At 38.7% G+C, this 24,684-nt stretch overlaps 1 protein-coding gene across 11 annotated transcripts in view; it reads left to right on the top strand.

Annotated features, from left to right (window-relative positions):
• ERBIN (erbb2 interacting protein) overlaps window positions 1-24,684 on the top strand; it is a 121,677-nt gene that overhangs the window by 234 nt on the left and 96,759 nt on the right. For 8 of the 11 annotated variants that reach the window (XM_049795330.1, XM_049795329.1, XM_049795334.1 and 5 more), the window contains exons 1-2: window positions 196-413; window positions 23,183-23,296. The gene's annotated coding sequence lies outside the window, so the exon portion shown is untranslated. Of the gene's footprint in view, window positions 1-195; window positions 414-23,182; window positions 23,297-24,684 lie in introns of those variants that run through there. The other 3 variants (XM_049795325.1, XM_049795327.1, XM_049795326.1) reach the window with 3 other exon arrangements.

Genomic DNA, 24,684 nt, shown 5'->3' with positions numbered 1-24,684 from the left:
GCGGGCGAGGGGCGCCGGGCCGGGCCGCGCTGCCGGGGCCGTCTGGGTGGCGGGGGCCGCTGCGGTCTCGCCGCCGGGCGTCGTTTGTGCCGGGCGGTCGCGGCGCCGGGCGGGGCCGGCGCGGCCCGGGGCCGCCCGCGGGGCAGACCCCGGCGCGGGGGCCGGGAGGAGCCCAGCTCCGCCGCCGCCCTCCCCCCGTGCACTCGCACGTCGCACGCTCCGCGAACGCCCCCGTCCTCGTCGAAAGCTGTTGCATCTTTTTTTTTTTTTTTTTTCTTTTTTTCCCTCCCCCTCCCTCTCCTCTCTTCCCTTGCCCCTTAACGAGAAGAAAACTCGATTGGATTTAATATATTTCCTTGGGGTCGGAAGAAACTCCTGCCTGCTGGATCTTGTTTAGGCGCCCGACGGACAAGGTAAATTAAATGGAGAAGGCTTGGGGAGCAGCAGCAGCAACAGAAAAATCCTTCCTCTACCGAAGGGGGTGGGGAGAAAGGAAGGAGTTCACGCTTCATTTTGATATCCTGTTTTTGGCCTTTATTTTTCTGTGTTTTCGCCTTCCGTAGCTTAGCTGTCCTTTGTGTTTCTCCCCCTTTCGCCGAAATGCTGTTTCTGTGAACGTAGTCGCTGGTTTCATGGAGGCTGAGGAAAGAGTCTGGGGAGACCGAAAGTTTTTAAGCTCCTCAGGCACAGAAGTTTCTTTGTTCGGTCGGTGAAGGTATTGAACTGAAACTGCTCGACTCCGTGACTCTGGTGCTTCATCTCCTTACCTTCCAAGACGATTGCTAACCCTGCGAGTGTAATTAACTTCTCAGGAAATAAGAAAGTCCTAAAGGAAGTAGTATCTTTTATTTAATCGAAAGATCTTGAGGCTTGGCGCTGCCTGTGTATGCCGTTTCTTGTTTATCTTTCACCTTGTTTTCTGGAATATCGCTTAGTGTCTGGCTGGTCTTCTTCAAGACAGATGCTAGATCTCCTTATAAAAATGTGATCTCCTTGTCCTCTGTAAATGCTGTCGCAGTTTTGCCCCTCGACTGCTGCCGCCAACTCTTTTCCTCCCCTCCGACCCTTCTCTGTCCTCAGGATGACGAGTTGGACTGCATGTTTTTCAGCTGGTATAGGAGAGGTCTGTATTGCATTTTGATCCTTTTAAACTTTATCTTAAGAACCTCGATTAAAAAAAATAAAATAGCTAGTGGTTGACTTCTTAAAAATTTGTGCAGTTGAGCCTCCAAATTAATGTAGCCTAGTTTGGTTTTGATCACCACTTTCTGCTTTATCATTTTTGAAAGGAGTCCCGTTTGAACCTGTTGGAGGGGAAACTAAATGTGAAGTTCTGGTGTAAGGTTTTGTACTGATGGTGCTTGTTAAGTTACGCCAACTAACTAGTTGCATATAGTGAAAGCAATATTGCTCACCACGGATTCATTTCACATGCCTCAAAGAGGCAATTATTGGTTAGTTTTTTTGTGAAGGCAAGGAATTTCTTGTATTGTGAATGTTCAAAATGAGCTAGAAGCCATAGCTCTGTGCTAGCTTATTTAAATTTTTGTTCCTGTTTGTCAAACTCAAAAGCAGCGCATTGGTCAGATAGGATGTGTGTGCTTTAGTCTCTCAAGCGTCTGAGATGTGGTGGTATTTGTGAGGCTTGAACAAAGTAATTTCTATGCAGAATTTTTAACACTCCTACATATGTAGTTCTTTAACAGCATCAAGTAATGTAGTGTTTGATGAAGAAGTTATTAGTCCAACTCCATCCGTTTCATATACCATGAGGAAAAATGCTAACATTTAACTGACCTAAAGTGGCTTCTATGGCTGATAACAAGTAAATGATTTGGCTTGTGATTTATGGACTTACCTTTCTCGGCAGCAGTAAGGGTCATTTTTAGGCATCAGAAAGGGCTGAACAAAATAAATGGCAGTGAACTTCAGTTGCCTTATATGGCTGATGCTTGGCAGAAAAGCAATGAAGTCTAAATAGCGTAATCCTTTTACAAAGAACGATCACTTTCCAAAGCAGTGTTTCAGTCCCAATAATGACTTGAGATTCTTGGAGGGGGGGGTGGGGAATTGTAGCAGTGCATGACAAATTTAGTTGTAAACCACTATGTTCATAATGGATGCAATTTTGTTTCTTTTCAGACCTTTTGTGTTTCTCATGATGCACTTGATATTTTTCAATGCCATGTAGAAGAATAGATCCTTGTAGTGGAGCCACAACTTTTTACGCTAGTGTTTTGTCACCATGGTAGCTATGGATAAGGCCCTTTTTAGTGATGAAAGTGTGATTCAGTACTGCTTACAGCTAATGGTTATATCATAGAATGCCATTCAAGTCATTAACATAGTTTAGGGGTTATGAAGGAGTGTATTCTTTCTTGAGATCAACCGTCTCAACTAAAAATCAGTCTGACATTGATATTTGTATTATGAATGAAGTGCTTTAAGTATACATGTGGTAGCTCATGTTGCTTGAAACAACACTTTCATAGGTACATGTCAATGGCTTGGGGAAACGTTATTTTAATTAAGCTCAAGTAAACATCAGTAATTTTAAGTAGGTATGCTTGCAGTCAAAGAGCTAGAAGTTACAGCATATGGTGTACTATGGAATGTGATTATGATGATTATCATGTTAGTAAAAATATAAATAGATTTGTCTTATGAATAAGCCGCCCAGTAGGTAATGTTTGGTGTAAATGTAGTGCTCTTTAGGGTATCCATTTGCATATCGCATTCATATAGAATTGATGAGGGGGCTCCATGGAGAAGGTATTATGGATTGAAGGTTGCACAGTGTGTTAAGCTGGTGGTGTAAGAAAACCAGCTGATGGTTATGATTTGTCCTCAGTGGAATTCGTTCAGAGTCTGTAGTCCCAGGCATAAAGAGCCATGCTTGGAACATCAAAGCTAAGGAGAAGCTTGCACAGATGTAACATACCTTATACGTAGCTTGTTAGCAGTAGCTTCTGGAAATAGAACGGGATGGGAGCAAATTCCTCAACTCAGCTTTCCTGTAGGGGTATAATGAATTACTGGCTGTCTGCTTTGTTTTCTTGTTTTGTTTTTGTCCTTCCTGCTCCCAAGCAAAAAGGAAAATCTTCTAGGGAAAATGTTACGTAAAGATCAAATGGCTGATACGTCATCTCTTCAGCAGATTCTCCCTATGGAGTAACCTGATCTGCTAAAGGAGGGTCTGACATGTACTCCACATAGAGGAATTGCAAATCCAATGTTTTCCGAATGAGTAACTAGTTGAGTTGACGGAAAAGCTACTCTTACGTATATGAAAATAGTAGACTGTATTTCTATGTGAACATGCAAATGTTGATGGTGATGATATGGGGTAGTTAAATGTGAATTAGCTGGGAAATGAAGATTTAGAAACATTGCTATTTTACCTTGTCAACGTCTGAGAGTAAGTAAAACAATATGTCAGACAACACTTTTCACATCAGAATGGAAACACTGAAAGTAACATGTTTATCATTTTGTGCAGTAAAGAGTCCATAGATAACTTCTCCCCACTTCCCTCCCTGCCACTGCCCCACATGTTTAGAAAGTGCAGTGTTTGTGGTAATCTGTTAAATGGCTAGCTTAGTGTCTTTGGAACATCTGTGAAGTCCAGTGCACACTTGTGAGGTATAGGTTACATTTTCTACAACTTCTAAAAGTTTAACTGATTGTAAGAATTTTGCTTAATGTTTTGAATGCATAGGGAATATCTGTTTGTTAGTGCTGTGGTTAGCTTGTGAACAGTTCTTGGCTGCTTGCACGGCAGACTCTGGTCCAGTTCTGGACAAGAAGTACTTTTTTCATTGGGATGGGGACTTGTGAAAGCTTCAGACATATTTCCTGCATTTCTTATAGTTCTCTTCACCTGTTGGGGACCAGCTGCAGTGTGCTGCTGAGAGCCCACTGTATCAGCACAGCTGGCATACTTGTCTCCTGCTGAGTAAATATCAGTAAAAATTAGTGGGCCTAAATAACACTGCCTGGTGTACTTTAATAATTAATTGTTAAGCAATTCTGTTGAGTTTAGGATTATAAGGGAACAGGTGATACACTGAGAAACTTGACTGCTCTAATGACAAGATAGGCATGAGGTTTTTTTAAGGATTTTTTGTTGTAAAAAGATTACTTTATTGAAATACAGCCTTAATTTCTAATTAAGAATATAATGTTCATGTATTGTGAGTAAAACCTTATAAATGTTAAGATTTCAAAGTCAGGATGCTGATTTAGGGAGATTTATAAATCCCATCTTCTGCCTAAGAAAAATGGAAAAACTGAGTATTGCTATGCTGGAATTGGTGGTATTTTTATTATATACTAATCTTGGGATAATTCTGCTTTTTCTGCTGCTCTCCCTCATTAGTTACCGCTTCCTTTTAAGTTACTTGTTTCTCTGATGCTTAAATTTCAATATGGGCATTTGGTTTATTATTCTGTTTAGTTTCACCTGTACTTCCCCTGAAGGTGATACAAAAGCATGATGTTTCAACGCTAAATTGCACCTTCCACCTTTAAAAATACATTGTGACTTCACATAATTGAGAAATAAAGCTAAACAAACCTCTTCATTTGGTCTAGTGAAACCAAACTGAAGTGTACTTATGTTGGAGAACATCAGCATTGTGACTAGCTTCCTTAGGGTAGTTTAAGTTGAAAAGTAGATTAGTTCTTTCTGTGTCTGGAACTAACTTGTAGATACTTGATACTAAGCAATCATTATACATAGGAACAAAAAGTGATGATTAAGCAGAGTCTGAGGACAATGTGAATGATCTTGGCTGCTGTGGCTGTCCTGGAAGTTGTAATAATGTCAGAAAGTACCCAAGCCTTTGGAGCTTCATGCATTTGAAGGCTCAACCTTGTTAAATAAGAGAATATGTATTCTCCTCCCTGCTTTAGCCACTTCAGAATATAATGAATGGGATGCCCATAGTCATGAAGATGGCCAAGAAAACATTAGGTAACAAGTCTTGTACAGAACATTGATTAAGGAAGGCAGGGGAATGCTTTGTGCCTTCCTGTGTTCTGTACCAGTCCAATGATTAGGCACAGGCTGAACCCTAAAGATTACTTATGATAGTAAGGACAACTGCTGTCCCTGTAAGACCAAAGCTACCAGAAAGAAGGTAATTCCAAAATGCACAACTTTTTCATAGTTTCTCAATTTTTAAATATACAATATTATAAACTTTTGCATCTTTTGTAAATAGAACTATGGTTCCTCAAACTTTTGTTTCAGGCTTTTGTATAATTGAGTTCTGCAAGCATAAGGCTGTATTATATATGCAAAGTAAGACAACTGCTAAAAGCAAACATTCTTTAAGATTCCCATATTTAGATGTACATTGTGAGAAGAATACCTGGAAGAAACTGTAGATCAGTATCTTCAGAGTGATCAGTTCGGAATTCGCTGGGTGCATGAGCTCCTTATCCAAACAAAAAAGTCTTCTAAGCACACTGAATTCTCCAAGTTTGTATAATTCAATACGTACAGTGCTGTGCTTCATATCTTGTAGACCCCATCATGAAGTTCACTGGGGTGGAATGAACAGAGATACATACACGTGGTCCAAGTAGTGAATGGCCTAACTCTTCTGGACTATCATATACTTCAGTGAGAGAGACTGCAGCTGTTTTGAGTAGAATTTCCTTTCTGGGAACAAACAGGTAGGAAGGAAATACTTGTTTTAGGAGTGTTGAGTTTTGTGTTCTCGTGAACTTAAAATTGCACTTCAGAAGTAGATGGCTGGGGTATAGTTGTCTTCCTGTGAGCTAGTGCTCAGTGGCTGCTGCTTGTGTCAGTTGTCTGTGGCTAGCTTTAGGAGTAGAAGCAGCTCTGAAGTGGTTTCAAGTGTTAGTAAAGTTACAAATACTTGAAATGAAACACTTATAATTTAACTGTTAATTTGGAATGGGTGATATTTCCCTGTGAATTGGCCAGAGCTTTACTCCCCTTGGTGGGGAAAGCTCCAATGTTAATAACTAAATTGAAAATATTTGACGTTCTGTGTGTTAAAGGTAGCTGCAGAAGGATGGTCTTGGTGTCTGAAGTACTGTGCTTTGAGTTTTACTGCTGCCTTTGGAGCCTTCTCATCAGTTTTCAACTCTAGTTGGCATGAGAAGTTCCCATAGCAGCTGCATAGGAGGCTCCATTTTCTCAGACAGTTCTGGATGAAAAATTTCATGTTCCTCCTTAGTCCTCTGTACCATAGTGTGGTGTATGAGTTTAGTACAGTTGCAGAAATTATTTCTTCAGCCTTCCTTGCCCTCCTTGTCCTTGGAGGTTTTCAGTACATATCTTCCAAAACTTCCAAGCCTCCTAAGAAGGAGAGGAGAGGGCATAGTTGCTTCCCAGCTACATGAGTATATCTGAACAAACGTCTGAAATGCAATGCCAGATGCCTGTGAATGTCAGCCACGGGTTCAGTTATCCAAAATCCAGTTGGCAGCCAGTCACAAGTGGTGGTCTCTGGGGCTCAGCATTGGAGCCGGTTCTGTTTAATCTCTTTACCAGTGATCTGGACAAGGGGATCAGGTGCACCCTCAATAAGTTTGCAGACAACACCAAGTTGGGTGAGAGTGTTGATCTGCTCTAGGGTAGGTATGCACTGCAGAGGAATCTGGACAGGCTGGATCGATGGGCCGAGGCCAATTGTATGAGATTCAACAAGGCTGAGTGCCGGGTCCTGCCTTGAGTCACAACAACCCCATGCAGCGCTACAGGCTTGGGGAAGAGTGGCTGGAAAGCTGCCTGGTAGAAAAGGAGCTGGGGGTGCTGGTTGACAGCCAGCTGAATATGAGCCAGTGCTGTACCCAGGTAGCCAAGAAGGCCAACGGCATCCTGGCCTGTATCAGAAATAGCGTGGCCAGCAGGAGCAAGGAAGTGACTGTCTCCCTGTGCTGGGCACTGGTGAGGCTGCACCTCGAGTCATGTGTTCAGTTTTGGGCCCCTCACTACAAGAAAGACATTGAGGTGCTGGAGCGTGTCCAAAGCTGGTGAAGGGTCTAGAGAACAAGTCCTATGAGGAGCGGCTGAGGGAGCTGGTGTTGTTTAGCCTGGAGAAAAGGAGGCTGAGGGGAGACCTTATTGCTCTCTACAGCTACCTGAAAGGAGGTTGTAGTGAGGTGGGTTGTTGGTCTCTTCCCAATAACAAGTGACAGGATGAGAGGAAATGGCCTCAAGTTGCACCAGGGGAGGTTTAGATTGGACATTAGGAAAAATGTCTTCAAAAGGTTGTCAAGCATTGGAACAGGCTGCCCAGGGAAGTAGTTGAGTCCCCATCCCTGGAGGTATTTAAAAGATGTGTAGATGTGGCACTTAGGGAAGTGGTTTAGTGGTGGACTTGGTAGAGTCAGGTTAATGGTTGGACTCGATGATCTTAAAGGTCTTTTCCAAACTAACTGATTCTTTGATTCTAAAATTACTATGGATGTCATCTTGGGTGTTTGGATCGTGGAGAGTGTTTCCAGGCTTGACTGGAAGACTTCTGGTAGGCTACTAAGAAACTTTTTGAGAACTGCTGCACATGTGACTAGTCATCCTGGCATTACTCTCCCTGGGAGGAGAACTGGTGGTTTAGAAGATCAACCCAGTTGTCAGCAATTTGATCAAATTACTGCAGGTCTTCTGTCTTTACTTACAGGTAACCCTGAGGTTGGGATGGAGGTTTATATTTGACACTGGGTATCAGAGAACTCTTAAATAATAGTTCTAACACAAATTACAGGGCTTTTTTCCTGTATGGAAACGTTATGCTTAATAGTCTCTATGTGCTTATGCATGCTTGTCGTTAAAACAAACAAAAAAGCTTGGCTGCAGAAGTATTTCCAAGGTCGAGGCCTGTATTTTCAGTAAAAGTAAACTGCAAAGTATGGCAGCATAATAGTCTAAATCTTTCAGTGACTGAATTGCTCTGTACTCGCTTTCCATGCTCATGTTACAGAGTACAATATGAAGGTGTTGAATTTACTTAGTTTCTATTTGGCCTATGAGGTAGGTGTACCTGAAGGAGGAGGTGAATGTGCGGACAACTGTTGATGTGCACTGATACCCTGCTGCTGGTATGTTTGCTTGCTGTGGCAGATTAGACTGTGGTGACCTGGAATATCAGCTTGGTAGTTAGCTCCTTTTAGGAGAACATACTCATTTGGGGTTATTTCTGGCCACGTAATCATAGATTATGTTAACCCTGGAGCTGTGGGTCATTTAATTTCTGAGGTGCTGTATATTTTGGGGGGTTTAGCAATGAAGTTCATCAGCGTAAAGTTCATCACTGAGGGAGAAAATTCAAAAGTTCACATCTTTCTGATTTATAGCTATCCAGGCTTTATACCATTTTATTTCAGTTGTGCTTTAGTAAACTTACACAGGGTGATTTATTGTAAGTAATTAATGAATTCTTTAGTAGATCCCCTTCTGGGAGGAATTAGAGGCAGAGGGAATGGAGTGTAGAATGCTAGGAAAAAATATTTGGAACAAACCTAGATTTTACTTTAAGCTCACTTTTGTTGGTTCACATATGGATATTGGGAAACTATTAAAAACAAGGTAACAATTAAGGTAAGGACTCAATTCTAAGCAGAAAGAGGAGAAAAAGAGGGTTAAACCTATGTGTTTCCATCCTTTTGGGGAATGTGACAGGAAGGGGAAATCAGTTGGAAGTTTGAATTTGGCAAGCAGTCTGGCTCTGATTTTGACGGATAAGATCAAAAATGTTGGTATGGGGGGAAGGAGAAACTATCAGAGCTTTACTATTTTACTATACTATTGTTTAACTATAGTGCATCTTATTTGTGTCTTTTAGGAGACTTTTTTTTCTGAACAATGTTTTGTGAGGGAGGGAGCTTTCTGTGCTTAGAAAATCCTGTTCTTCCAGGGCGTTATTCTTAATCTAGACATTAATGCTTTGGGTCCAGTACCAGAGATTTCATCTCAATAAATGAAAATACAAACAATACAAGTACTAGAAAAGCAAGATAGACTTAAAATATATTTTAATAGACTTAGATGAGAATAATTTACTCTTCTGCTTGTATTTTTCTGGGTGACCTCCTCTATTATTCAAGGAGCACTTATTTTGTCTTGCTTTACTGAAGCAAAGCAGAAGCGCTGAGGATGATGGCATTCCTGTGTGCTTTTGCAATGCTGCTCTTACTAGAGAAAGACTGTAGAGCAGGCAAACATTTCTGTGGGATTTTCCTGTGGGAAATTTGTGGGATCTTTGAGAGAGGTATTATCAAGATTTGAAATGTATTGGAGTCTTTCATGACATTAGTGTTGCTGAATTGGTTTTGCAGCAGCAGCCTGTGATGCCTTAAGGCAAAGATTATGGCACTGTCAATGGAGCAGGTTAAAAGAAATTGTGATGGGATGGGAGAGAAACACCTCTTTAATCAATACTTTTTTTCTCATCCCCTTTCTTACTTCTCTTCCTGTACATAAACTAGCTGATCAAGAACCAACAAAAGCCAATCAAGAATCAACAACCAAAACAAAACTTTTAAAACAGTGCTCGCTTTCTCTCCTCTGTCCCTGTTGGAGTGAGTCCCTGCCTATTTCCACTGAATTAAAATTTGCTCATTTTAGATCCATAGATCATCCATCATTCCATTAGTGTTAAATCTTGACAAAGTTTTAAATTTTGGCTTCAGAGTATGAAATATCTACAGAGGAATAACCTTCACTCAAAACCAGAATGTTACTCATTTTCCCCAAACTTGTATTAACTTGTTTTTAATCTTTGAGAAGTCTGAAGGGAAGTAGGCACTGGACAATTCAAATTATTTGAAATCATAGTTACGAAATTTTCTGATATTTCTACATAGTGCTATTCAGTTCCATTTTCCTATTCTGAGAAGGAGGCTGACATGGTAATAGCAAATCAGCATGGCACTGTCCCACTTCTTACTTCAATAGTGTCAAAGTAGTATTATACCTTTTTTTTTCTCTTGCTAGAAAGCATAGGATGTCAGAAGTTAAGTAACACTTTAAGCTAGGTTATTACTAAATCAACTTTGAATTCAGTTTTGAGGCTATAATTTGCACTGTCACAGGAAGGAAGAATCTTAGTTCAACTTAAACCTCCTGTCAGGTGAAAAACTTGTTTTTTCACTTTAGATAGTGAATCAACTATGTAGATAACAGCACTTTAAGAGAAACTCTACTTCAATTTAATTGCCTAAATTCCAAGTAATTCTTAAAATTTTTATTATAAGCAGTAAGCTATCATTCTTCCCTATCTACAGAGGCAAAAATACCTTGGAAACCATTCAAGAATAGCCTTCTGTTAATTTTGTTATAATAGTTGATTGTCTGATCTCCAAAATGCCTGATGTAGTAAAATAAAAATAACGTAACAGCTCTTCTTTTTAGTTATAATCTGTTGGCTTAGAGGAACACAACTCTAAGTAAAGAGAAAAATAATTTAGTATGAAAATATTAGCTTAAATGTTTCATTAATGTGTTGGGAATGAAAAGAGATTATAAGTTGACAAAAATCAAACTACCATTATGAGAGCAAAACTGAATAGATGGAGGACAAGAATAACGGTGCTTAGCCACATGGGAGATGTGGAGTATCCTGTGGTTAGAACCACAGTTAATGTAAAGAATATTAATTCTTGTGCATCAGAATTGTGAACAACTCATTGGAATGGAACAGGATTTATGTATCAGTTGTAAAATGAATGTAGAGGAAGACAAGAGGTACAGTTCAGGGATTCCTTTATTTGCCCCAGGATGGTAACTGTTAAACCTGCTGAGAATAATGTTGAGCTAATATGTGTCATAATTATTGTATAAACTAGAGGGAGAAGATGCTTAGAATCTGGAAGAATCTGATTTTTTACTTTTTTTTTTAAAACTTTAGGCCTTTATAGAAATAGGGCTGTTCCTTATCATAGCAGTGAAAAAGGTGTATTAAAGTAAAACTCTTTGTAAAGCTGCATTATAAATAAAGGCTTACTGGTTTTAGTGCTGCATTTTATACTAAACAAATGTAAAAGGAAAAAACAAACTAGCTTGTTGAAGTGAGTAATGCTTAAAAGACAGAGACAGAAGTGTTCTTTAAGGGAGAAGTATTCTAAAGTAAAATGGAAATCCAATTGTATATGCCTCTTCTTTAAGTAGTGACTTTAATTAGGGCACTGCATAGTGTTTTAAGTGTTGGGATCCATCTTTATGTGTGTTTTTTGGTAGGATATGCAGTTATGAAATCTAACCGTCCCAAAATGGGGAATGAATACACATATCCACATTTTTTTTGAACTCTGATCTGTGAATGTGTTTCCATTTGTGTTCCTGTTATCACAGACTGAATTGTGTAACCTGTCTAGATTTGGTGCAGCAGTTTTTCTGGGCAGTCTATCCATCTTAGTTGGTAGAGGGTTTTGAGTGTGGTTCCTCCTCCCATGTACCTAACCCCTGCCTGCTTTGTGTCTGAGACTCTGGTACTGTTTTGGGCCTGCTGTGTTCTTCTGACCTCTGTTGTTTAACCCATCCTAGTTTTAGCTAGGAATTGGGGCAATTGCTTTTGTTGGGGGAATGCACGTAAAGCAGGACATCAGGGGCTCTCTTGTCATAATATATGGACCACAGAATTTAGAAAGAAAAATAATGAAGTAACCAGGAATCTTCTGATAAGAAATAGTTCCTTTTTTTTCCCAGCCCCCCTTTCTGTTATCATTTGTGCTGAACTGTTATGTATGGCAGATTGCCTGAATTTGTGCAGGCAATTAGGTAGTGTCTGGTTAATAGATGAGAACTTTTCTTGTATATTGAAATACTGCATATTTACAGCAGTGCAGCTTGCTTGTTTAAAAACCTTTGGTATCTGCTGCAGATGGCTGCATAGTCTAAGGAGTGGCTTCCTGGCTGCATTGTACATGAAGTGCCAAACACGATGAGAGCAGTTTTGTTCTGGAATGCCAAAATACATTGAATCCGTTCAGGAAGCAACATATGTCAAATGAATAAAAATATCACACTCGTGCGGAACAGAGTGTGGTAGCTATGTTTTTCAAATCTGGTTTCTTTCCTGAATTAAGGGGTTAAAAAGGACTTCTTGTATTGAGGATAGTATTAAACACCAATTTCTGTCTTATACTTTTTCAGCATTTTTACTACTGTTTGTTTCCCCATACACTATTTTTTCTTTTGATTAACATATGCCATAGATGGAAATTGAAACAAGGAGGCTATCAATAGGAGTGCCGTATAGGAAAAACAGTATTATGTTTTCCTTCTTGGATATCTAGGCCTGTGCGCATTATACAGATTATACAGGTGGGGTTTTGGTGTTTCTTTTTTTTATTTGCTTGATTTTGGTTTGGAGGTTGGTTTTTCCCTCCTTTTTTTTTTTTTTTTTTTTTAAGGCTGGTAGCTTATATGTTTCTTTACATTCCTGTGAAAGTTGTATGTAATTGCTTGATACTGCAGAAAACCAGCATTGATGAAAATAAAAATGAGCAGTGAAGGATGTTGCTTCCACCCAAACTCTTAATTCCAGCAAATTCTTGAGATAGAAAGTGGGAACATTTACAACTCATAGGTCCAAATATTGCAGGATTTTATTATGATAAAGAAACAGGCCCAGGGCAGTGTGTTTTGTTGCATATTACTTCCTTGTTTGCAAAGGAGGTGGTACTCACTTTGATTCCTCCTAGTTGCACGGCAAAGATACTAAAAATTGCATTGACGGAAAAATACATGTCTCTCTAGAAGCTGTAATTCCATCTGATCAGTTTCTAACTAATATTTTGTATAGATCTTTCTTATCCGAAATAATTTGAAAACCTTGATTTTATAGCTCTCTTAAACCCAGAGGAAGGAAGTATGTATCTTTAAAGCAATTTTGCTTGTTCTTTCTAAAGGTTGTTTTTCTCATTTGCTTCTTCTCTTCTATCACTATGATTAGACATACAGTTAAAAATTAAATTCAGTGAATTATCTTACATGAGGTCCTTACTGGTGTTCTGTCCTGTGTAAGAAGTGATATTAAAACCCTTCTGAAAGAGGAGAGAGTGAGAGCAAGTGTTTTCGTAGCTGTGGAAGGCACGGATTTACTTAAATCAAATGTTTAATAATAACATAGCTTCAGCTGAAGCCTGACTACAGCAGAGGCTATAATTACTGTCATTTCTGTGCTTTTTTTTGTGATATTAAGAACTCAGTTGTGAAGCAGAGTTGGAAGCTTGATATGTTCCTGTCTCCTGGATTAAAAGAGGAGGTGCTGGTGTTTCTTTTTCTGTTTTAAATTCTACCCTTCTCACTTCCTGAAATTTTTAGCTGTCCCATAGTAATGATACCACCAACTAAGTATGTGCTCATCTGCTGAGAGTTGAGGTGTACAGTCCAAAACAACTTCTGGAGTTGCTTGTTCGTGTCTAGGTCCACATCAGCTCGGTTCTCATGTGGTTTTGTATTTGTTCTGGCAGTCCACCTGTCTTCCTTGATCATGATGTGTGTTAGTTTGTCTGGTCTCAGCCTTCTTTGAGATAGTTATGAGAGAATCTATAGAAAACATATTCAGATGTACAAGAGCTTTCCTCCTTCTAAGCCTTTGTTCTCCTGTGAAGTGTGGTTTTTATCTTGATTCTAGTCAGCAAATTTTGTGTTTCATAAATGAATAGTGGTCCCACTAGCTAAAGGGAGGCCTGACCCGCTCAAGCACAATTCATTCCAGTGGTTCTGCTCATCTCCCAGGTAGCAGTGGCTACTATTCTGTAGCTATTGAATTGTAGGAAGTACCAGAAATAGTAGCACAAGGAAATGTTCTATCAGGTCTATGTTTTCCTTTTGTCGTTTTGTGTTTCTGAAATGTACTTTCAGGGCACCATAGCGACTATCTGTGGGTGTCTGCCTCCTCCTCTTACCTTAAGGGTGTCTTTTACTTATCTAAAGTCTGTCCTGGTTTGCTGACATTTTCAGTGTGAAATATCAAGCTAAAAACTTATTCCCAGTTCAGTCCTCATCATCACTAGTAACAGGAATTCATTTTCAAATGAACTTGGAAATTAGTTCACACATCTATGTTCAGGTTGGACTTGCTACCATCATCATGTTAACGCAGTTCCACAAAACCTAATCTAAACACAAGGTTGGGTTTTGCTGTTCAGAACCTGTAAACGGTGGCAAATTGCAGTACATCTGCAAAGTTATAATATGTTGTCTCTTCTACTGTTTGACCAACTTAAACTGTCATAAAAGCTTTTGCCATTTCTGGTTTTAATAGACAAGTAAGGCTATGGAGTCTACTGATCCCATCCCCCCCCCCCCCCCCCCCCGCCTCTTTGGAGTTCATTCCAAATTTTCTGTGAACATCTTTCTGTGCTGTTGATAGTGTTGTAGAATCAAGTTCATGGATTTATCCAGTATCTCTTTTATTACCTATCCATTAAACAGTTGTCTTGATTTTTTGTTTTTAAGGTACTTTGCAACTTCTACTTTGTGTGATTTTATTAACCATGACATACAATTGATGTGAGTTTAAAAAGCATATTGGCTGTTACACTTTGTTTCATCTTTTCTTATGGTTTCTTCCTTGAATGCGTCCCTTCTCCTTAGACTCTCTAAGACATTGATAATGTTGACTTGGGAGCAGACCAGAAGAAAGCATCATGGAAGACTTTTTTTTTTAATTAGAAAAAAAGAAAAATGCTGTTTCCATTTCTTCCTATCAAGACTTAAAGCTATTTCCATTTCTTCCTATCAGAATTCACTGTTAAGTGTGTTTTTCAGGTGTGTGATTTGGGTGGCTCTTGGTTAATCAATTAGTAGGAGGGGCAGTAGAAGAGGAATTTTGATGAGAAGCTTGTATGCACTGCAGAGATGCTGGTTTCATCCATACCAATTATTAGACTTGCTTTACATCCAAACACCTAAAAATTAACAGAAACTATCTTATTACATGGACTTCATACAGGACATGCATCTAGATCAGTGGCACTGTTGTGTATCTCAAGTCTCAATTTTTCTTTTTACAAATCTATTCAGTATTCAGGGTTTGAATTACAGGTTGCTGTTAATTCAATATTTTTCTACAATTCTTTTTTAACCTTAATATTACAATTAGTCCCAACTGAACAAATGAAACTCTCTATCATGAGCACTTCTTGAAAAGGCACTTCCTTGTATTGGTCACTTTGGAATTTAAGAGGGTATTTTCTTTGGTTGAATGAATGTAAGCATAAATAAAATTTTAACTTACCATTTTGGGGATGATGGTCTGTTTTGTATACTTTAGGCTTATTCCTTTAAGCCTTTTGTAAATATGAAGCATTGCTTCATAGGCAAGTAATTGACTTTTTGCTGCAAAAACACGTGCAGTACTTGCTGAGCATGGGTGTCTTGCAGTTGAGAAGACCACATCCTGTAAATATTTCTTTCAGTTCTGAACTCAAGAGTGTAGAACACAAACTGCTGACATAGTCACTGTCTGGACCATAACTATTTACTGACCTGACTGAGTGTCTTCACTTCTTGGTTGCCTGGAGATACTTGTCATGGTTAATTTTTCTTTTTTAAATTATTTCCCCTTGCTCCCTCCCCAAACTTCTTGTCTTCACTGGTTGATTCTTTCAGGAAAAAACCCACCAAAATGATGAATCCAAGGCAGACTAAATTATAAAATGTTACCCACGTGAGTGAATTTTGCTACCGGTGTATGCTATTGTGAGCATTGAAATATGCTTGCATATGTTTTTTGATACATCTTTTTCATACTGCGAGAAAAATATGAGTAATAATGAAGCTATCACCTTTACTTTAAAGGAGTCTTAATTTAGAAAGTATGTGACTGAATGTATAGTTCTGCTGCATCTCCTCTGACAGTAGGCAGTACACTTCCTCTTTCCTTCCTGTGCTGGTCCTTTGCTTCTTATGTGAAGACTTAATATTAAAGGTCAGTGAGTTGATGAGCAAGCTGATCTAATTAGAAAAAAGTTCCCCCCGATATCTTGTAGACTTAAGCTTTTTGGGTCAGTTACTGATTGGACTCATGGTGAGGTTATGCAAACTCTAGATCTAGTAAAAGGCAGGTGTGAGGGGAAGGCAGGGCCTACTCTTTCTTTAGCAGTCTCTAGTTTGAATTAACCACAATGGGAATTGACTTGCCTTTTGAGTTCCAGTTGCTGGTTTGGAATAGTCTTTCACTTGATCACAGTAAATGTGAATTTTGCTCTTCATTGTCACTGATTTGATCCTCAATAATCCTTCCATAAAAGTCAGAAGTGCAGTTAAAAACTGGGATACTTACCCAGTTATGTCTCTTTTGGGGCAGATTTAAAGTATACCACCTCCTGTCTTTTCTGCTTTCTTGCCATAGGCAGGTTGACTTCTAGACTTTGGACAGTAGGCTGGAAATTTCATGCTTATCTCTGAAATGGTTTGTAATTGCTGCAGAGGTGGGAAATAACTAACCATGGTAAGAACTGAAATTGGAAAAGGAGAAGCAGCAATGACTTTTCTCCTGAGAGCTACCTTGCAGAGCACTTGCTGTTGAGACTTTTATACCTAGTCTCTTCAGTTCTTAGGGATTTCTGGTGGCTTTATATTTTTAATTGTCTGGAGGGATCTCTTGACTGAAATGTGTAGGTCAACAGTATTTAAATGTGGGATGCTCTGCTTTCAAATTAGACATTGAGGCTACTGTGAATGGAGAATTGACAGATGATGAGCAGTCAGTATGATTAGTAAACTAATTCATATGTTATGTATTATGGTAGAATGATGGACTCAGAAATGTCTGTTACCGATAGTGTGGGAAGCCATTACTGTATTCTGCTTTTTCTTCTCAGATGGGCCACGCAGAAGCACCTTCAAAAATGCAAGATAATTTAGGGGGCAGGGGATTGAAGAATGGAAGGCATTTAGCTTCATTGTTCTAAAATCTGGGAGATTTGCAGCCTGGTCGTGAAGGTGCTGTGTACTGTAGTGTGGGGCCATGTATAGTAGTCTCATTTGGTTGTCCTGCACTCATGAAGTGCAGGTGACAGAGCTTCTGATCTTTCTCTCCTCTCTCCCAGGAGGGCCAACCAAGCCCACAGAGCAGGGAGAAGGTGGCACTGATGGGCATGAGGAAAACAGAAACAGATTTTTCCTGTGTTGGTGCCAGCGTTTTAAGATTCTGATACTATGCTTATCTGTGCTCCTCAGAAGAGACTAGACTGATGTGGAAAAGCACTAGTGAGGTTTTTGTCCCCTTTCTGCCAGAAGGGGGAAAAGTATTCCAGTTCCTATTGTCTCAAATAAAATTAGTTTCTTGATATCTGAGTTTAAATCATTGTTTCCTGCAATGCATTTCTTAGAGGCACTACATGAGAAACATTTGAGTTGTGTGGACTTTCTCCTTCTAGCCACACCAGTGTTAGCAACAATTACATCTGCAAGAGAGCTTAGCTGGACCTTGCCCGCTTACTGGAAAGTAACAGGTTAAATAGTTTTGAAAACATCCTTAAGCAGATAAGCTATTTCTAATGCCAGTAGTTGTCTGTTTGTATGTTCTGCTCTTTAATCTGCAAAATACCTGCATGTCTTCTGGTTGATTAAATATTTCATGTAGCACATCAGAGGAAATGGCGATTGCTGGAAGCTAATTTCTTTTCCTAGGGTGCAAGGATGGAAACAAAGTGCAGCAGAGTTGTTGTGGTTTCAGCTGGGATAGAGTTAATTTTCTTTCTAGTAGCTGGTATGGTGGTGTGTTTTGGATTTAATGTGAGAATAATGTTAATAACACACTGATGTTTTCAGTTGTTCCTAAGAAGACTGGAGGGGCACAAGAAGTTAGGAGGGGACACAGCCAGGACAGCTGACCCAAACTGGCCAAAGGGGTATTCCATACCATGTGGCGTCATGCCCAGTGTATTAACTGGGGGGATTTGGCCTGAGGGGGGTTGCTGCTCGGAAACTAACTGGGCATGGGTTGGCAAGTGGGGAGCCATTACATTATGCATCACTTGTTTTGTACATTTCAATCCTTTTATTATTATTATTGTCATTTTATTATTGTTATTATTATCATTATTAGTTTCTTCTTTTCTGTTCTATTAAACTGTTCCTATCTCAACCCACAAGTTTTACCTTTTTTCCTCCGATTCTCTCCCCCATTCCACTGGGGGAGGGGGGCGGGGGGGGGGGGGGGAGTGAGCGAGTGCCTGCGTGGTGCTTAGTTGCTGGCTGGGGTTAAACCATGACAAAAATATATTAAGTCCCAAATTATTTTGAACATTCGAGTTGAGAAGATACCTTATGTGTTAGTTTTTCTTTTCAAATTATGTAGTGCAAGCATTAACCTATGCAGTATTTGGAGACAGTGAATTCTTCCCTTAAGGTAGTTTCTGAAATGGTGATCCGCATACTGGAGAGGAGCTACTGTAATAATATTAAATTCTCCGAGACTGAAATTTTATCTTATGAAACCAAACCTTGGTTTCATAAGATAAAATGTGGTACAGAGGCTTTTATTTTTTCCTTCCCCCACCCCTCAGATTCAAAATATACTAGGATTTTTCTTAAAAAATGCAATCATGGTCTAATTAGGAATTAAAAAATGAAGTGTCTGTTGACCTTGCAAGTGATCGTGAAACAAGTGTACATTTTTTCATGTTTCCTTCATGTGTCTACTTCACTTGTGAGAGTCTATCTGTAACAAGAATCTAGAGTGTGGTAAATTGGAATCGACTCTGAAACTGAGGGCTTGTGTATCTTTTTTGGGCATAACTTCATGTTTGCATTCATCCTTCACCCTCCAAGTGAGTGATTGAAGGATTAAGAGCTGCATTCACTTTTTCTGTTTTTGAAGTTACGTTTCTTCTGCATTTTTCCCACTTAAAACATGAAGTAGCATTTTTTTGTTTGTTTGTTTTGGATGCTGTAGTCTTGACTCTTAGGGAAGAGTCAGAGTTTTGAGGGACTGGAGTCTAGTTTCAGTGCACCTGTCATGTCTGAAAACACTGGACAGAAAAGGTTCATGAAAGATAACTGTTTAGATATTTTTACATTTATTTATTCTGCTGTGTGATTAGAATACATGTTGGAGACAGCTTTTTCAGTATATGTGTATATATTTATATCTATGTATCTTGAAATAAGAGGGAAAAATGGATATTTTAAGATCCCTTAATTTTAAGATCCAGAATAGAAATGACTCTTTCTTTGCTAAGATCGTACATTTTGTGGTGGTGTCAGTCCTGGTACTTGGATGTGAACTGTGAGTCTTGCATGCTGATATTATAGCCAGTGGTGAAACTGATCTTGGTGAGATTAACATACACTGCTGAAAAGGGTTCCCTTCCTCCTCTCCCCTCGAGTCATTCATCTGGAAAAGAATTTAGGAACCAATGTCAAATTTCTGTGTTTAGGTTGTGTAAAAACTAGTCCAGCTACTCAACAGCAAGTACTTAAGCTCACAAAGTACCTGCAAGTTGATGCCCTTTCCTGTCAATCACCTAGTTTCCAGGAGTCTGAATTTCTATATAACTAAATTATCTATTAACATTTTGAAGGATAGTAGTAGAGTATGTTTAAGCACTTCTTACTGATTTTGTTAAAAGTGGAAAAAAATACATGTCAAAACAACTTCTTTTAATATAGACTAATTTTTGTGTGTTGTCTGTAATTATATGGATCCTCTGTTTGCCCCACTTAATGGGAAAAAATCAGATACGTAAAGTATTCATTTGCTTTCAGAAAGTAACTGTGGAGAACATTTGTTTTGTTTATTCTTTTCATACCCAATTGCATTAATGTAGCTGCTAAATTATCAGTTTTGTATGTGTACTCCTAGTAACCATGTTCATGAATTCATAAGTTTGTGTTTTCCCCTCATTTTGGACTATAGATTCAGCTAAACTGTGCTTAAAAGAAACCTAAATATCCTTCTTTACTTTGTCATGGCAGATGAAAAAGTGAAGAATCATGTAGTAGTAAATGATTTTTTTTCCCTGTTCCTTGTGAAAGCAAAATGCTAAGTTTTAAACATAGATCTACCGATGCAGTAGAACTGTCTCAAATATAGTCAATATCTCAATGGTCTTTTTGACCCTATTAAAACTTGATTAATGGAATATTTCTAATGAATTTTGGTGCTTTAAGTGATCATTTCCATTGCTCACTGCTATCAGTAATTGTACCTATATTGCTAGGATAGTGGTGTGATGATGCTTCTTGGCTTTGTGTGGAATATGTAATGAAATGAAAGTAGCGTCCATGATGATGTTCTATCTGGCATCTTCCTCCAGTCAGCCTAGTCAAAGTGATAGATGGCCTTGGATTATATTGTAGTATTTAAGCATAGTGATTTAAGCATAGGCTCTAGGATATATTATTTTGAAGTCTGAAAGCAGTTGATAGCACTTCACTTTCTTTTTTGCAATAGCTGAACAAAACTTCATATAGCTAGGCAGAGCCTGATCTTTCATGTCATAGAGCTATTGAAAAAAAGGAACAACAGTAACAGAACTAGAAGGAGAGTACAATGAAAAATATTTCTTCTGGTTTTTAATTCACAACTTTTTTTGAAATGCAGCATGATTTTCACAAGTGTGGTCATGGAGTAAAAGCCAAGTTGATTGTTCTCCTAGTTGTCTTTGCAGCCACAAAAATACTTGTTCTCTGTCAATTGTTGTCTGCAAGGGATGATTTCGTGCATTCAACAGCATGAATCTATCTAGTTCTGAAAAGTCCTGGTTGTTCATAACTCTTCTGAAATGAGTTTATAACTCAAATGTAATATGGGTGCTTTTCATACAGTGACCTGCCCATCAGGGGTTTGAGTTAGAATGGGTTCTTGCTGTTGATTAGGCAGCATGTGTTTTAATTAAAAATTAGGAGTATCTGATAATGAAAAAGCTAGAAGTAGACTGTGGCTTTAGTTCTACTTAATTTCTAAGTTATGTTGTGGGGAAAACTTGCGTTAGGGGAAGAAGTTTCAGAGCAAAAATCTAAAGATGTGTAAAATGCTTATTATCTTACTCCTCTCCAACCCTTAACTTTGGGGGTCTACCTTAACACTGAGCACTTGTAGCATGTATGCCAGGGTAGTCAATTTTTAATTAAAGAAAAAAGAAATCTTTAATTTTTTACTTAGTAACAAGAAGTTGCGTAATGGTCATGGGAAATACATTGAAGTTGCCAGTGGAGTTAAACTGATGCCTGTCTTTTGAACTTTTGTAACAGTATCTTATTTGTCAGTAGGGGGAGAGAACAGAAGGTGGAGGAGTGTTCAGTCCTCTTTTCTGGTCCCTCGATAATGCTTAGATAATCATCTTCTATGTAACAATCTGTGCAATTGTTGATTGTTTATATAGCCTTACAGTTACTGTATTCTTTTCCTTGCTACCTGGGATATAGTGGAAGGGTTGATGATTGAACCACTAGTGGAGGGTACTGCAGAATTCAAGACTTGATGGAAGTAGTTGCGAACTTGAACACGTAATCTGGAAGAGTCAGCATGAACACTCCACTGTCTATCTATGAGGATGCCACTTACATCTCAAATTGAATTGAAAGTTTAACCTTCTGTGGAAGATTGCAAGACAAGGGAGAGGGAAGTTATTCAACTCTTCTTAGTTAAGAGCCAAGAAAGCTGTTTCAGTCTTTATATCATAGAGCAGCAGTTCCTAAATGGAGTGTGTATGAAGGGAGTTGCTGCCAGATATAAACTTGATTTAATACTACGTATGTTAGTATTTTCAGTCATGCAAAAATTTTGGCTGTAGGTAGGGAAAGCAGTAGGAAAATTTCAGAAGGAAAGTTCCAGAGCCATCACTATAAGGGACAGCAACCCAAATTTTTATTCCTGAGCAAGCCAGGAAAGTAGCAGTATAGTTATGAACCCTGGCATTCTTCAGTCGCTAGCTGTGCTGGCTATGGCACCATGGCGAGCTGATACCAGCAGTGTTTTGGAAAAGGTAGCTGAGATATGTTAAACAATTGTATTAGTATGGAGGTTTTAGAGTTTGTTAAATCTTACAGAGCGTTCTGGAAGTGGCAGAAACAGCTATTTTAATGATGATTTTGTTACTGCTGTTTGCCTTAGAAGCTTTAGGAATCATGAAACTCAGTTTCATGACTGTATATTGAATGCTTTGTGAAAAGAGTATGCTAATCAGGATCTGATGTCCTGAAGAATCTTTTTTCTTTCAGGAAAGATGCCAGTTATCAACTTAGAAACACAATTTTTCTTTTTTCTTTTTTTGGTGGGATGTATTTGCTGGTTTAAAAGTGGATGACAAAACCAGTCTTCCATAATTTATCGGCCTTTCTTTCCTCTGTATTTTGGCACCTTAATTGAACTGGCTGCAACAAATGTCATCACGATGATGCTATGGGTGTGTTCCATATACACCTTAGACTTACTGCATTATTCCGGTGTACTAGCCAGGACCACATAATAAAACTTTGTATCGTCAACATATAGAGTATATGGCAGAACTCCACAAAAGCTCACCAGGCGGAATAAGCTTCTCAGAAATAGATCCAACTCCTTGTAAGCAACTGTTTCCACTCTTGCCAATGGCTGTGGCTGCAGACTTTCAATAAAACCTCATGTTAAGCTAAATTAAAGGCAGCTGGCAGGTCCAATTAAAATAATTGCAGCTTTTTTAAAGCCTCATCTGTTGCAAGGAGCTGTATTTCCCTATGAGGTCTGTGGGAGTATTTGTGACGGTGTGGGTGGTATAGATTCTCTTTCAGAGAATGTGCTTGAGACTCACCAGAACAGCAGCGCTTTAAGAGGAAGTCATCCAGTGGAAGTCCTGCACATAACTTCTTGTTGGTTTTGGTTACATTTTGTTAACCTGATAATTGCATTAAAATTCCACTTATGTAAATAACAGAAAGGGAGCTGTTTTGAACTCAAGCTTGCTAGCAATGCATATGTTTTGGTTTTGGCTGGCATAGAAGGAGGAGATGACAATCAGTTCTACCTTTTTTTGTGTTTTGGCACACTGCTTTCTCTGTTTGCAATACTTTGAGATTTGGCAGAGGACAAAAATCAGTGATTGTAGAATGGTAGTTGTGGTGGTCAGTTACCTATTACCACTTCTGTGTCTTCTGTGTTTAATTCTAATGTAAAACAAAGTTAATGTGTGGATTTGAAACTGTCTTAGTTTTTGTGCAAGGCCCTTTATACCCTTCATCTTGAAAACACTTCTTAATTCTTTTTCACAGATCCATGTGGATGGTTTAATAAACTCTGTTCTGCATCCTGGTGATTCTGTGGTCCAAGTTCAGAAACTGATTCAGACTCCTATGGTGTGAATTGGCAGTTGTGGAGTGATTCGGGTAGGTGACTGTCCAGATGTGTTGAAGGAGATAAAGGGAAAGAAATGGTTTGGGTGCACTTACTGTTTCAGTTACTCTACAGTGTACTGATAATATCTTCTCTCACCCTCACATGTAAGAATGACAAACTTGTTTTAAGTGCTGAATTTGTATTACAGTAGCTTGTAGGGAAGATACATAAGAACTGCCAATTGTCGTTGCTTCCTGGGATATTCACTGCAGTGGCACAGTCTGTTGCACTTGAGTCACAGAACATGGTCTGGGTGTCTGCATTTTTAACATGTTGATATGGCCTGTGTGAGCACTTGTGTGTAGGCAACTTGGCTTCCACTGCTTCTGCTATCATTTTCTGCATTATTTGTTTACTTTGAATGCTATACAATGTATGCAAGGTAGTAACCCATTTTATGGTGATGTATTCAGGTAGCTCTATGCAAAAAGTAAAAGCAGTTTCAAACAAATAGTTTTGCCCTGGGTAAGCTAACTTAAATGCTATTATCCTATCTAGAGAAACGTTAATATGATTAGGGTTTTTTGTTTGTTTTTTTTTGCGGGGGTTGGCTTTGGTTTTTTTTTTCGGTTGCAAGCTTGTACTGTTTTGGTTCTGTATGCTTGTTACATTGTTAGTGGTATGTTTTGGGGGGGCTGGGAAGTAAGGGTTTTTTTGTTGTTGTTTAAACTTATTTTTAATCCCATAATTCAACAGCAGATACACATAGCTCATTGTAAAGAATTATAGGGACAATATAACCAGAATGATGTGGCATTTTTTTTAGTGTGTGCCTAATTGAAGTACCACAAAAATCTTCAGTAGGTCACAGTATGTTTTGATCTTAATATACTGGAGTAGGATCTCCAGTAGGATAAGTTTGATCTTGATGTACTTAGTACTAATTAGGACCTTTAAGCAAACACATTTTTCACTCTGCTTTCTCCATCTCTTGCTCTGATTCAAGAATGTAGGTGGAATACACTCACAAGTATTTGTAACTATCCACAGAAAATACTTGAGTTCTGAGATGGGAAATATTTTAATAGCAAAAATACTGTGTTAAATGCTTAATAGTATTGTCGAAATGATGTACTTGGAAATGCAGGTGTCATGACATTTAAATTAAGAATGATTATGAAAAGATAGTACAAGTGTTAGAACTTTTGCTTGAAAGTGGGTTTGTGGGAAAAGAGTGGGTTTTAATTAAAAAGGTTAGTAAAAAGGAGAGGCAAGAATATTTATTTGGAGGATCAGACTTCATTTTTTTGAGCGGAAAATCCTAATTATATTTATTAAAAGTACTTGATATTCTGTGTGAAGGCTTCAGAATTACTGTTTCTGTAGATACTTGGTTACAGAGAATTGAATGAAGTGCTATTTTTCTCTATTAAACTTT

Source organism: Accipiter gentilis, chromosome Z, assembly GCF_929443795.1.
Source record: "Accipiter gentilis chromosome Z, bAccGen1.1, whole genome shotgun sequence".
Lineage (NCBI taxonomy): Eukaryota > Metazoa > Chordata > Aves > Accipitriformes > Accipitridae > Astur > Astur gentilis.
Note: the sequence above shows the minus strand (reverse complement) of the source record. Positions and strands in the feature narration are given on the sequence as shown.